Source organism: Hylaeus anthracinus, unplaced genomic scaffold, assembly GCF_026225885.1.
Source record: "Hylaeus anthracinus isolate JK02 unplaced genomic scaffold, UHH_iyHylAnth1.0_haploid 11997, whole genome shotgun sequence".
NCBI classification, from domain to species: domain Eukaryota; kingdom Metazoa; phylum Arthropoda; class Insecta; order Hymenoptera; family Colletidae; genus Hylaeus; species Hylaeus anthracinus.
The window spans coordinates 3,714,451-3,728,631 of NW_026534344.1; positions in this window are offsets into that span (position 1 = coordinate 3,714,451).

A 14,181-nucleotide genomic window follows, 5' to 3' on the forward strand; every position below is an offset into this window, starting at 1 on the left:
GCGACCACGCGATCCGCCCGGACAAGCTCGGTTATACGCGCCTCGTTGCGAATTATCGTGCGAACTAATCGCGGGGCATGCGCCCTCCGACCTAAACTCGAAATTGGCGCCCGTTCGAGATCGACGAAACAATGCGTTATCCGTACCACCAGAATAGAAAAGTGTAACGACACGTGCACGCTATGATCGTTGAGAGCAGAAATACCCAGACTGAGAAACTAATTATCGACTGGTTATACATGTACACATCACAAGGTGGACGCGCGACTCGTTCGTAATCGACGACACGATATCTCAATTATCTGCAACCGCGATGGAAATTGAACGTCATTTGATTTCGCTGGAAGGAAATTAATTCTGATGCAGGCGAGACGGGATCGTATGCGCTCGAAGGTAATCTAAGTTACACTCACGGGGATGGAAAGAGGATGGACGACGGGGGGCGTTAACGGCCAAAAATAGGAGAACCAAAGGCTCGACGACGGATTTGACCGTTTCGGAACCGATAACCGCAACTATAATAATTCTACCTGTTACTTCGATCCGTCAAGTTTCGTACAGAATGTACAAATGTACGTATATTGGGGACTTTAAAGTTAAAATAATTCGAATTATACAAAACACGTATACACGACATACAAAAAATGGATGAAGAATTTCCGGACCGACATATTTTCGATTAAAAGCAATTTGGAGTAATCGACGAACCGTCCATAGCGTAAAAAAATAACGTATGGCTATTGAAATGCACCTGAAAAGAGTATTCGCATAGTTTCGTCCTAAAAAATCGACCGTGTCTCGAAAAATAGGAATGCGACGGGAATTCAACGCGTTGAAATACAATTCGCACTGTAAATTCCACCGAACGATAAAACCAACGGGGATGCGGCCGCAAAATGCAACAAAGCTTTGCCACGTCCAGTCGAAAATATTATTACGAGCGCTTCACCGAACAATATTCTCCTCCTCGAGCGACAATCGAACCTTCCTCGATCTCTATCGGGCCGCTTGTCGACACAGTTACACAGGGTGGGCCCTTGAATCTGCTCTGCTTATTCGATGTTTCGAGTCGATCGACTCGAACGTTAGCATCGGTCGCGAAAGAAATATTATCGGCATTGGATTATACGTCTCCTTCCGTGGCGAAAAATAGTATCAGCGTATAGAGGCGTCCGCGAGCTGCGATTTAATCGGCGATATTGGTTGTGTAAACGAAAAAAATTGGCCGGTAACCGGTATCGACGGTGGTCGATTATCGATCGTACATGCGTATTTTCGACGCGTCGCGTCGCGCTACGAGGACGAACGGAACGCCTCGTGGCTCGTTTCGCCCGCTATCGAAACTGCCGCGTTACCGCGTTGCCGAGATTTTTCCGATATCCTGTGCCGCGGGCTGTGCGCGGAAAATTCAACGCCATTATTCGAGCACGCTGTTCCCGGGAACGAGGTAAAGTCCAGTCCGTGTACGTGTGCGTGTACTCGCGCGTGGACGTGCGTCTGTACGTACGCGTACAGCAGCCGTTGTAACTACACGCTGAATGTTGTTAACAACTGGTATCAAGAGTAGGTTCAACACCGGCGCGACGGAATCTACGAGGCCTTGTCGCTGCCACGGCAGCACGCGCTTTCGCGTTCCGCAAAGAGCACCGGTTCGCAGCTATAGGCGAGCAGCAGGCGGCCGAATCGGCCCAAAGAGGGCACGTACACGGGCCTACGCCTCGAAATCGACAACGAAACTCAATTTATAGTTTCTCCGACAAACCCGACAGGTGTTTCGAAGAATACGTGCCGCGACGGGCCGCCGGCAGACGAAGAGGATTTGTACGACGCCGGGCTTTCGACGTTTTCTAAATCGCATAAAGCGTCTCGCGCCTCGACACCAACCGAGAATTGTGTTATGCCTCCGGTATTTACTCTTTCACCGTTCCATAGACAGTCGTCGAAGCTAGACATAAAAGAGAAACCCCGGAAGAATATCGATAACGTCTCGACTCGACTCTTTTCGCTCATAATCCTTAACCCAGTGATTCTTGTTCTTTGCAAGATCAAAAGACGTTGATAAGAATTATAGATTCCCGATCTCGAACAATCGGAATAACAACGATTCAAATATATCACGTTGACATTTTTACGAGACCGAAACCGAAATGTTTATAACTTTACATCGAATTCTCGTCGATTTAAGAAGAATCATCCCCTTGTCGATTGTGCTACGGTTACTGGATCATACGGTACATTCTGATGCACAAAGAACCGCCTTCCTCTTTTCTCGCGAACCGATATTTCATCGCGATTTTCCGCGCACTCATCGCCGCCCGTTCGGGGTCATCGGCCCGACGTTCGACGAACAAATGCCTTCAGCTATTCTTCGCTCGCGGGAACGAGAACGGGAACGTCGATCGTGACTAGACGACGTTGGTTCTCGACTACGGGAAAATCGAACAAACGAGCGATTTCGGTTGATCGTGGCGTTGCACCTCGGGAAAAACCAGGTCTCGATAAAAATTTTGAATAACAAGCGAAGGATAAAGCAAAATAAAAACTCGAGTATTTTAATTTGTCCCCGTTTCGATGAAAACGAATGTTTATATTCGTAATCCGTTACTCGAACAAAAGTTTGTCAATCCCTGGTAAAAACTTGGTGATCTCGGATGACGTTTTCACCTCACGTTTCCAATTTGCGTTCGCACCTCTCGTGCTTCCACGCTGGAAGGGTGGCCGCTCGACTCTGGTAGGCGACGACTGAGACCCGCTATTCTCTGTGTCGTCCTGCACGAACAAGGGTGGACTTTCTAGCGACCTGCACCCTCTTGCGCGTTCACCCTACATTCTACGACACCTATGCGCGACAGCCAACAGGTATCCGTTGTTCTTCCGCTTAATCCCTGTTGCGCTCTAATGTCGCGCGATAGGCAAATTAAGCAAGGTATCTCCGTTGTTATTTGATAGAAAGGACAAGCGCATATATAACCATCTAGAAATACCGAGAAATAATTAGCGACAGGTTTAAAAGTCGAAAAAATTGAATTTTCGTCGTACTCGGTATCTAAACCAGTACCGAATAAATTATTCGTCCGCAACCAAACGTAATTAATTCCATAATGCTGTAATTTAGATAATACCAAAATTAATTAAGTGATAATTAATAATAATTTTATGGCCCAAATTCAATACGTATGATCGAATCGGGCAGCATGGGACATTAAAATCTGGATGTCCACAGTAATTGTTTGCCTAATTACATATTCGGGCTACGGTCTCGGTACGGTCAAATTTGGTTTTCGAGCAATGTAGCAACGTTTAGTTAACGAAAATCAACAAGGAAACCGATGCACGGTATAAAATGATTTTTAATCGGTCAGCAACGGTACGAGACGAAGCAAGAATTCGTTTTGCTCCTTTCGAAAGAATTTAAAAAAGCGAAACAAGAGGTGATTCGATCCAGATAGTGGTGCAGCGATTCGAAAATTAATCCAGAGATTGCGGTTCGGTCGCGTATCGAGCGGCCGTCTATTTCGAATTCATTATAGTTAAAAGGCTTAATTAATTTCCTGGCGAAATTTAATTAATCAACCGACCGAAAACTTATTTCCTGTCCGCTGCTGTACGGACATCCGACGCGCACTATCGCGTCGATATTGCGTGCGCCGCTTAGGACAGCAGTTTCGCTGTATTTTGTACGACAAACGATGGAAAACAATTGCAAAACACGCATCGTCGCGTGACTTGCTTCACTTACAACGCACAAGTATTTACCCAATATTTGATTTTTCCTTGGCAAAATAGAGTGACTCGGAAAAAATTGCGAGACAACCTGTATCGCGTTCTATAACAGGAAGGAATGTGGAATACGTAAAGACGGTAAAATGCGGAGAGAAGAGAAGAGAATTGCGAGAGATCGTATTTCTTGGCGGATCCCATTTGTTCGGAAAGTTTTCCAGTTACAATGGAGACGCAATACCGAGTGGCCATCCTCCGTTCGGAGGAACAACCTTTTCCAACGAGTAGTGTAAAATGCTTTAAAGCGATCCCGATAATCGCTAGTCGAAAATTCTATAAGGCAACACGAACCCCTCTTTCCACTCGTTCGTACGTTCGTGGCTTTACAACAGCTGGTCCGTCGAAAACTCCGGCGGGAAAGTGGTGCTCGAAAGGGGAAACTGTGGGCTTTGCGCTCGCATACATCGCTCCCACTCAAACGCCTACGTGTGACACGACGTTTACGTGTGCGCGTACGTGTGGACGGAGGACCCGAAGAGAAAAGGAGAAAAGGGCGAAAGCCAGGAAGACGGGGGCTGTAGCAAGAGGAACAGAGAGACAAGGGATGGCTCAGTTTCCATCGAGCTTTGGAGAGCGGAGCATTGTTCGTCAGCCAACGAATAACCAGAGCAAAGGGTGATATGTAGGAAGGAGGGAGGAAGACTCGGGGAACGGGATGCGGAGAAGGTAGCCGATTAAACCATTCCCTCGAAGCAATGGCTCGGCTTGCTCGTGTCCCTTCTTCCTCCGGTATTGTCCTACCAGCAAACTTTCGGCCATCTGCGACTGCTTGCTTGTCTTCGTGTATGTCTTTGTCGTTCGACCGAGTGTAACAAAGTTGGATGCAAATGTGCCTAGGCAAAGGAAACCCATCTCCCAATGGAGACAGAGTTTCGCGGCTTTCTTCTTGCCGGAGTGTACATCCAAACCCATTCTTCCCGGCGCACAAGCCAAAGCGACGACTAATGCCGGACAAAAGTTGCGGGACGGGCCAGAATGAAAAAGCCACCGCCTCAAAGGCGACTTCGAGGGACGGGAATAAAGCCGTGCGTTTAATTAAATTTCTAGGACTCCGAGGACTAGGTTGGCGTGCAAATTGGAAGGCGTCGAGTAGCGAGTCTAAAGGTGCTTAACGAATAATGTCCCGCGTCGCGTCCCTTCGGGATTCGAGGGGTGCGTTCGAAAAACGCGTGAATTCTGAAAAAGATCGAGCGTCAAAGCTAAGAACACCCGTGTCGAGTCGTACTACTCGATAGACTCCATTTGAGAATCGTGTCGCGGTTGAAACTGAAGTTACTCGCGATATAAACGCTAAACGTGTAAACAATCGCTGGAATGAAATAATTTCCTAACGTATGTAAAATATGAAATATCTCTTAAAATATTACGGTTTTCAATGGCTGTACGTAAAACAGTTACCAGGGATCCTTTCCGGGACGTAACGTCGTGCGTATAAAAATTACCTTCGCTTCCAGGCGTGAGCAAAAAGTCGAACGAGACGTGAAAGACTCGAGGACATCTGGGAGCGCGTGCGAGGTGGTCTAATTAAACGATTCGTTTGAAAAGCGAGAAATTGCGCGATGAATGTAACAAATTCCACTCGGCAAGCACGAACGTTTATTACGTATCTCGAAGAACGAAACGAGGAGAGCAACGACACAACGAGCCACAAGGCGAAAGCGGGACAGAGACGGAGGACGAGAACGCGGTCGCGGCCGCGGTCGCAACCAAGAACTCGAGGAAGAGAGAGGAAACGAGAATCGCGTCGGTCGGAGTATCTGCCACGACTTGTTGAGCACCATCAGTCGCCGTGTCTCCAGCTATCCATTGCTGTTGCACCCGTAAAAAGTCATATCTTCTACTCTAACGTAGTTGACGGCAGACATTGCCCTCGCGAAACGGTCAGTCAGCTTGATACGGGTAAAATACGACCGAACTCGTTTCAGGCTCAAAGAAATGTAAACAACCGCCAACTGACGTCATTCGCGCGAAATCCAATAAGTTTCGTTGTTTTCGAGCTGCTCAAGCGCTGTTCCTATCTCTTGGGAAGTCTTCTCTCGGAAGGATAAATTAGGGGAAAACTAGGGCATCATCGAAACGAAGACTCTTTGGTAAAGAGACGTTTCCGAAAACTCGGAGGATTAGTAAAGCCAGCATCGATTTGTAATTTCTGTAACCGTATTTCGCTTTACTCGCGAAGGCAAAAGTCCCTCGGGATTTACGATTTGAGCGCCCAATTTGGTTACCGTGCGCGTCTAGGGTACCAGGGAGAGAAAATAAAGGTTCGAGGGAATGCGCCAGGGGAAAGAGCGAACAGGAGAGAAAACCAGCAACGTCGGAGTCAATTGCTTTCGTAACAGGATCCCGTAGTTTCTTGTTTACCCTATAAAACTTCGGACCGAAGAACGCTCATGCACAGAATCGCTTTCTCCGATTACGCAAACTTGATGCAATTCGTCGTCGCGTTTAACTCTCCCCTGTCCGCTGATTCGCTTGCCCTTCGTTTACCACCTGTTTCGTGTTGTTCCTCCGTTTTCATCGTGACGGAACAATTAACACGGATAATCTGGATGCAACGTGCTCGGGGCTGCTTTCTGTTCCGGAATAGCTTTCGCGGTAACGAGTACGAATACAACTGCAAGGAAAATTGAAGTTCGCTCGGTCGATGTCGAGCGATGGACGCGTGATTTTCCCGAGATTTCGCATTAACTATAAGCCAACCGAACGGTGCGTTTCGTGTTACCGTGTCCCGAGCTTCTCCTCCGAAACGCTCCGAAGTTACTCGTACCGTGATTTGACGGTTATCGCTGTTTCGCTGGAAGAAGCGAAGCCGAGAAAAATGTACGCGAACAAGTTTCCCGCGAAATACGGAGGCGGTAGTTTATTCGCCACGCGAAAGATTGTCGGCCTGTAACGCTTGAAAATATTCGAGGAACGATTTAAACATTTGTTATCGAAAGTTGCATCGATAACGACTACCGTGATGCCAAACGAGAATCACTCAGCGTTTGGAGGTGTGATAGATTGAAAATAAATGCCGCGCTCGATGAAGATAAAATTAACGAAAAATATGAAGTACACTGACAGTAAATTAAACAACTGTCAGGATGCGACTGCACGAACGAAACTTGGGCCGGTAAAGCGAATAATTACGACGACGAACAATGGGAAATATCGGACGATGCAATTATTACAATAGCGTATAACAATGCCACCATGAAAGCGACGTCGAACGGACTGCGAGCAACAAATTTCACGATATTCTATTCCGATTATCCACGTCAGCGACGAAAACGGTCTCTCGAAACCGAGAACCGAATTGATATCGAAGATTCCCGTTGAAATTCTATCAACCAAGAACCATTCGTCATAACGTGACTCACAATGTTAGGTGAATGCTGATCCGAAGATATCCTGTTTCTGCTCCGCCCGCGGCACAGCGACGATTCGCCTGTACCATGAGAAAATTCGATACGGAGTCGTTTCTTAGGTGCAACGTGCACCGATAATGGTCAACGTGTAACGTCTATCGCACTCTACACGCTCTGGATAGTACGCCGAGCCACTCAGCCCGAAGCTACACGGAGTCTCGTCGAGTTACTGGTAAGTGGCGGATGTCATTTCAATCCACTATTCGATTACGCCGTCTCAGCTTACCCTGCCGGTGGCTCGCTCGTTAACCGGTTGCTCCTTTTGTTGCGACACGCCTCTTCGTTGCGTTCGTGCGCACCTTGGGTGCTAATCCACGCTCGAGGTGAGATAGATGTCTCACCGGTTCGAAAACTGGTGCAACGAGATGAGATCTACGTCGACCCGACCCCGGCTAGCTTAACTATATATACAAAAATTTTACTATTTCGCAGCTTTAAAATTGGCTAGAATTTTAAAACCATCGAATTAAGTGTTTGCGCGAGAATAAATCTACGTTGCACTCTGGAAAGCTCAACAAACTTATCGATTATCAGTCCTATAGCTTGCAATGTTATTGGAAATTTGGAAACGAAAACACGACGCCGAACTCCAGGGTAATCGTAGCTGTACAGCTGTGAAAAGTCCGATAAAAAATAATCCATCTTCCGGGGGTTGGAGCGTTACCAAAATTTTTGACGGAATGAATAATTATGGAATTGCTTCCGTCATATTTGCCACGTCTCCATTCGTATAACTGACACCAAATGCGTTTCAACCGGATCTGTTTAACCCTTCAACGTCCGCTCTTTCTCCCTTCCACCGAATGCCCTCGCTGTCCCGTCGCACCCTTCGTCTGTCTGTCTCTACCTATCCCTGCCAATGAGTACGTGTCAGGGACCATGAGATCCTTCGGCCCATTAGTGTCCATGCGTACCGATCCCAAGATCGAGTGGCGCAATACGGAGCCACTCGGCACAAATGAGCCTGTCGTGTCTGGATAATACCGAGCGCAATATTCGGCCTGTCGCGATAGATCATTCCGCACGCACACGACCGCGGCGACGGCACACGCACGATCTCCTCTCGAGCGCAGCGAAGCGTAAAATACCGTTCACCGACTATGCTTCGATTCGTCCGACGGGCGAAGTCTCGAAACCGACTGCACGCGATCGAGGCCGGCCGACGCGACGCGCGGCTGATCGATGACGGCCAATATCACTTGCGTTTAAGCGCTCGCGCTCGATCGCACGTACGCGCAATGCTCATTGTCGGACGTATCGAGTAGCTGGCCAAAATATTATTCGCGGCGTTTTTATTACTTCTATTTACGCAGGTGTGTTTCAGCGCAAAAACAACGACAAATGGAAAGCTTGGAAATTCTTAAAGTATAAACTATACAGTTTCGTTTACCTCGAAACGGTTAAGGTACGCTTATCGACGATGACGATGCATATTTGAACGTTACTCGTCTTCTTTCCACCAAATTTGACGTCTGTGTACCCTCACCGGAAAATGTGTACAACCATTCGATGAAAAATCGATAGTATGCGCCTGGCATAACTGCACGCCCGGTCATAAAAGCTTCGTAAATGAACTCCCGAGAAGATTGTATCGATGGGTTTTAGCCAGAGCTATCGCGGAGGATGCGCATTCCTGGACCTTACCGAAGGATACGTCGGACTTTGAGTGGAGTGCGGTCTAAGTAACGCTCGGTCCGTGCCGGTTCGTTCTCGTGGGAAGATCGAGTCGCGAGCCACTGTACTAGCATCGCCCTCGAACGCGATTCTTCGGCCGTTTACATCTAACGTATCCGACGCACGTAGCGTGTACGTGACGCGTACCCACCCCCATCCACCCGGACCATCCCTCGCTCATCCTCGTTTTACGTTTTTCCCTCCTGGTACCCCTTCACCCTCCGGGATCCGGAGGTTCCAACGTGCACGAGTCATTTGCTACGTTCGACGGAATACGACCGACTAGCGAGGACGACGGGCACGACGACATCTCGAGCAGCCGGTGCGTGAAAAATCACGCTACCTCTATACATCTACGCAGATTTCTTCCGCCGTTTTATCATCCCTCCACGACATCACGGCGACATATGGCGAACACTCGCAAGGTTCCTCCCTCGCATACGTCGAATACCGTCGAACTGGGTAACGCGCGCTCGCGTGTCAACGTAGAATACTACCTTCATAGAGTCGTATACGACACTACGAACATTTCTTTTTTTCATTTTATCGAAAGCAAGGCAACGTCTCCGCTAAATTCCGCGTTTCTAATTTCGACCGAATTTATCGTTCTCAACCCGCGCCGGATCTCTCCGTTCCGACGTTAATCGTTGTCGAACTCTTCGCTTACCCGTCATGGGTTTCCGCTGAATATTTCGCGGACCGTAATACGTTTCACTTATCGAGTGCTTCCACCGTTCGCTTCATTCCCCAAGGCCGGTGACCAGTGATCTTGAACGAGCAGCTACGTAGCTCGGGAGGCGATATCCCGCCGGTATACGTTCCATTGGCTTTTCGTTCATTGGATCTAATTTTACGGGGTGTGGATTGAACTGTGCGTTGATCCAGCGGCTCGGCCGTATCGGCCGAGATAAAAGAGCCCGGCTATTTCCGATAATACGGATCGTCCTACTTTCCCGTGCGGGGTATTAACTCTAATAAAAAAATAAAACCCCTTCGTGCCGGGTCAACGCAAATTTCATGGAAGGTCCATTACGTTTGACCCTCTGTGCCGTCTCTCAAAAGAGCCCCGACGTAATATCGCCACCAGATTATTCCCGGTCGCCGTGGTAAATCGCGGCACGAGATTCGAGGCGATTGCCAACTCTCTCATCGAAACTTGGACCACTGGAAAATCGTTCGACGGAAAAATTCACTCCGTCCCGTAGTCAAACCGAGCGTAGAAAGGAAGGATCTCTCGCGGTTAATCTGACGGCTGCGTTCTTGCCCCCGAAATTGGTGGCGATTCGCGAGTGCCACGGCGCATTTGGCCCCCAGTGCATCATACTTGGTCCTCGCCCCGTTACCGCCTTTCTTGGACGACTTCTCGAGAGGCTGGCCCTCGGCAAGATGCTGCCGCCGGCAATAACCGGTAACGTATTACCACTTCTGGTCGATTGAGCGCATTTAGATCGCCTATTTGGCAAGGTAGCGGAATAACTTTGCGTTTTACTCCGCCGTCGACGCGAATCAAGCGCGAAATCCGCGCCAATCGGCGTGTCGGGCTGCAGAGCAAGCGCGAACTGTGCCGCGGATGCAACGAGTGCACGCCAGCTTAACTGCGCTCGACGGAATACGGCAGAAACGGAAAGTACATATTTTTTTATTTCATCGAGAAAAGTATAAAGCGATCAAGCGTGGTTTTCAATCTCGCGGACGATTCTTTGATACCCTGAGCTAAACAATTGTCCAAAAGAATAGATAAACTAGAACGAAACAATTTGCGCTACAGCTTCGTCGAGCTCTCCAAGTTGGAACTCGATCCGTTCGCGCGTGAATTATTCGCCAGCGTGAAAGCCGCGATCCGCGGCCACCGACCGCAATTACGAATTACGCGAGCGAGGCGGTTACGATCATCGGGCCGATACACCCGAATGGGGAACGCCCCGATGCGATGGATCGAGACCGCGCGCGTGCATCGCTAAAGTGAACCGCCCTAACTCGCCCACACTGATTGTTTTCATTGGCAATGGATCGCTCAACTTTCTCGTTTTATGTCGCTGCCTGGCGTATTTTGAATCGATGGCTTGCGCAACATTTCCCGACCGGTCCGCAGACTTGTGGTCAGCGCGGCGAAGGAACGGAATCATTTTCTTATTCGCGGGAAACGCTGAATATCGCATTTTATGCATCGGCGTCGTTTTTCAACTATCGATGCTGCCGTGTCACTATCCACTTCCTTTTTCAAATCAAACAGTTTGCTTAACCGGCTAGGCAAACTCGATCGACTGGCTCGAGGTAAATTTGAATATGCATGTGTTCTAGCTTTAGCGAATTCCTTGTATCGATAATTTTGTCAATATTAACAGTTCCACGGACCACAAGTATATATATATATCCTTGTCTAATTTCAACATCCGTTACATTCACAGGAGAGATCAAAGTCAAGGATCAGAGGTGAATCGATGGGTGCGCGAGCGCATCGACTGCGATCGAACGAAGTTTTTTGCGTTGGTAACGGTCGCAGTACGCCACGATAAGGGAGAAACGGCTAAGTTACTTGATTCGACGACGTCTGACTACCTCGGGCTTCGACCAATCGCGTTATATTCCCATTTTCCGTGTAGGTTGGGGTCTGCGATCGTCTCCCAGGGGGCAAGGAAAAATCCCATTTCAATATTTCACGGCTTACGTCCTATCGCTCCTTGCCGGCCGGGTGTCGTTAATACACGCGAAACAGCCAGCTCCGCGACGGCGATCCTCTTGGGGTTTCCTGCCGGCCACCAAATGACGTATAGATGGTTCCGCTATGCGTTGGTTGAGATACCCAGAACGTTCGGCAGCAAACCGCACCGCCATGAACCGTAGGCCTACCGGATTACCGAATTGGCTATGCCTCACCGCATGCCAAAAGTCCGTGTACTCGATATCGTTCGGCCCAATTACCGGCGATGCCTCGCCCATAATGGACCCATTACGGAGTTGCCTTGTCACCTCGGCAAAGCGATTAATAATATTAACGGACCCGGCAATAATTTACGGTAGCCGAACAAAAGTCATTTTGGGGATCGTCGGAAAATCTTTTAAAGTTCGTGAAATATTAACTCATTCAGCAGTTACTGTCGTAATTCGAGAATTAACAAATTTCCAACTCTTAAAGAACACCGAAATCAGTTGCAAGAATTGGGGTAATATCGTCAGAACAATAAGTAATTAGAAACAGCGAGTAGTGGTCAGACTAGGAACCAGTCTGTCGCGCGCCTTCTCAGTAGAAACAGCGAAAAATGGTCAGACACATCGCGCAGGCCTAAGCGCCCCGCTATGTATTCGTAGATAAAACGATTATTTATTTAGAGTCGCGAGTTTACCTTGAAAAGGTAAAAAATTTACCTTTGCGTACACTCGACGTACAATAGTTCGAGTCGAACTTACGATACGTCCAGCTCCGCGGAACGAAAGCAGCCAAGTTCTAAAAGAATGTTAATTAGATCTGAAGGTCCTCGAGTCGGAAACTAAGAGAGTTCGTGGTACCGTCCTGGGTACCATCTTTTGCCAACCAATGGCGCGAACGTGACGGCAAGTTCGTACTTGGACGCAGTTCGCAAGTTTCGTCGCGGACATACCTATCGCTTTCAACAAAAACGCATAAATCAGTCCGCAGCCGTATCTCGGCGGCAAAATGGAGAGGAGAACGGGTAACATAGTTGGCGAGGAGAAGAGAAAGGGGAAGTCATCGATCGGCAGCCCCTGTCTTCGTCGGCGCGATTCGACGAGGCGTGCACTCGCGCCCGTATTCATATTCATATTTCAAAACTCGCATCCACGGCCCATTGTGCCGGAGAACACGCTATGCAGAATGCGTCGCTTGCCGTATAACGTTGCGGCGCTGCGACCGCCTTCTGAATTAGTAATAGCGCCCTGACAACAGGCACCGTCGGCGTCGCTCATCGCGACCCGACCCGTAGCCGCTGCTACGAATGCCTACCGCGACAAAACGCAATTTGCTCTAGATATTAATTCGGCTAATGGATTACGCGTTAAGCGTTGGAAAATGAATACGCACAGCCGCGGGCAAAGTGCGTCGCGTCGTATCGACGGCCGCGATGATTCTCTTCCGTTCTCGCGTCGCTCTGTGAAAAATTCATCGCGAAAATCGTTCTCGCTTATAATTTCTATCGCTGGGTTCGAGGAGAATACTGGGTGGGGCAATAACGCGCCTTCGATATCATCGAAACTATAAGTTTCTAACTACAAGTAGATGAACGTTTCTCTAATTTACGCGATAACGCGCCATTACTCGAGAATGGAAATTCGCGATGCTCGGGGAGCAGCCGTCGCGAAAATAATTCGCAAACGCGAAACGCAAACGGGCGCCGGTTGCTTGAGCGGGCACAATTGTCTTAATATTCAAAAAGACGCGAATGCATGTTTAAATGGGAGCCGGCGACGACGCGTGATACACTTCTTTTTTTCCTGGCTCGCAATTACGACACATTCGAGGATCTCTCGAGCTAAAAGAATTCCAGGCACTTCTGAGAGCAGCCGGATCGTCGGCGCTCTCACGTAGCGCAATTAAATGACACAGAACAGAACCGCAAGGGTCCAAGTGGGTACGCGCACGTACACCATCTCGCGGTTGTGTGCCTTGGTACAAAGTAGAAGCGCGGATAGAGCGAGAGGAGAACGTACGACGGTGCTAACGAGGCTCCGAGGATCGAATCAAGACCGAATCTCCGCCGCTGATTGACCAGGGCGAATCCTAGAGCGAGCGGAAGGCTAATTAGCTACCCGGATTTCTCTACGTGACCCGACAACGGGATCCCGAGACGTGGCGATTATGGTTGCCCTGAGCGTCTTAATTTCAACCTCCATAGGGAAGCGGTCGAGGATAGAGAGAAACCGTTATGTGCAATGGCCTCGGTCAAATTTCTCTTTGAACGAACCGGTTTGCCTCTGCCTTTCCTTTAAATAGCCCTTTAAGCGCCCTCAAATTCGTCCTCTACGATGTTCCCTTTGAACCCGATAACTAGGTGCTACTTAAGGCGAACAATGCCCCTCGCCCTCTCGTTTCCTCCCAGTCCTGATAGATGAAGCTGGTTGTGCTGGTTGTGCTCCAGCCGTGTCGAAGCAGCGCTACTTCGTCGACGTGTTCCTGAAAATCAGCCGCCTTGGCTAATTTAATTGAAAGTTGTCCTGTAATTAAAATGTTGGATAACGTTCATTCTTTCGATGAAAGCCTACAGTAAACCGTGAATAATATTCCGTAAAGTATATTAGAAGGAGGTTGACTCGAATTATTACGTAATGTTTAATCGTGACACGCTAACGGAAGTAAAAAGTT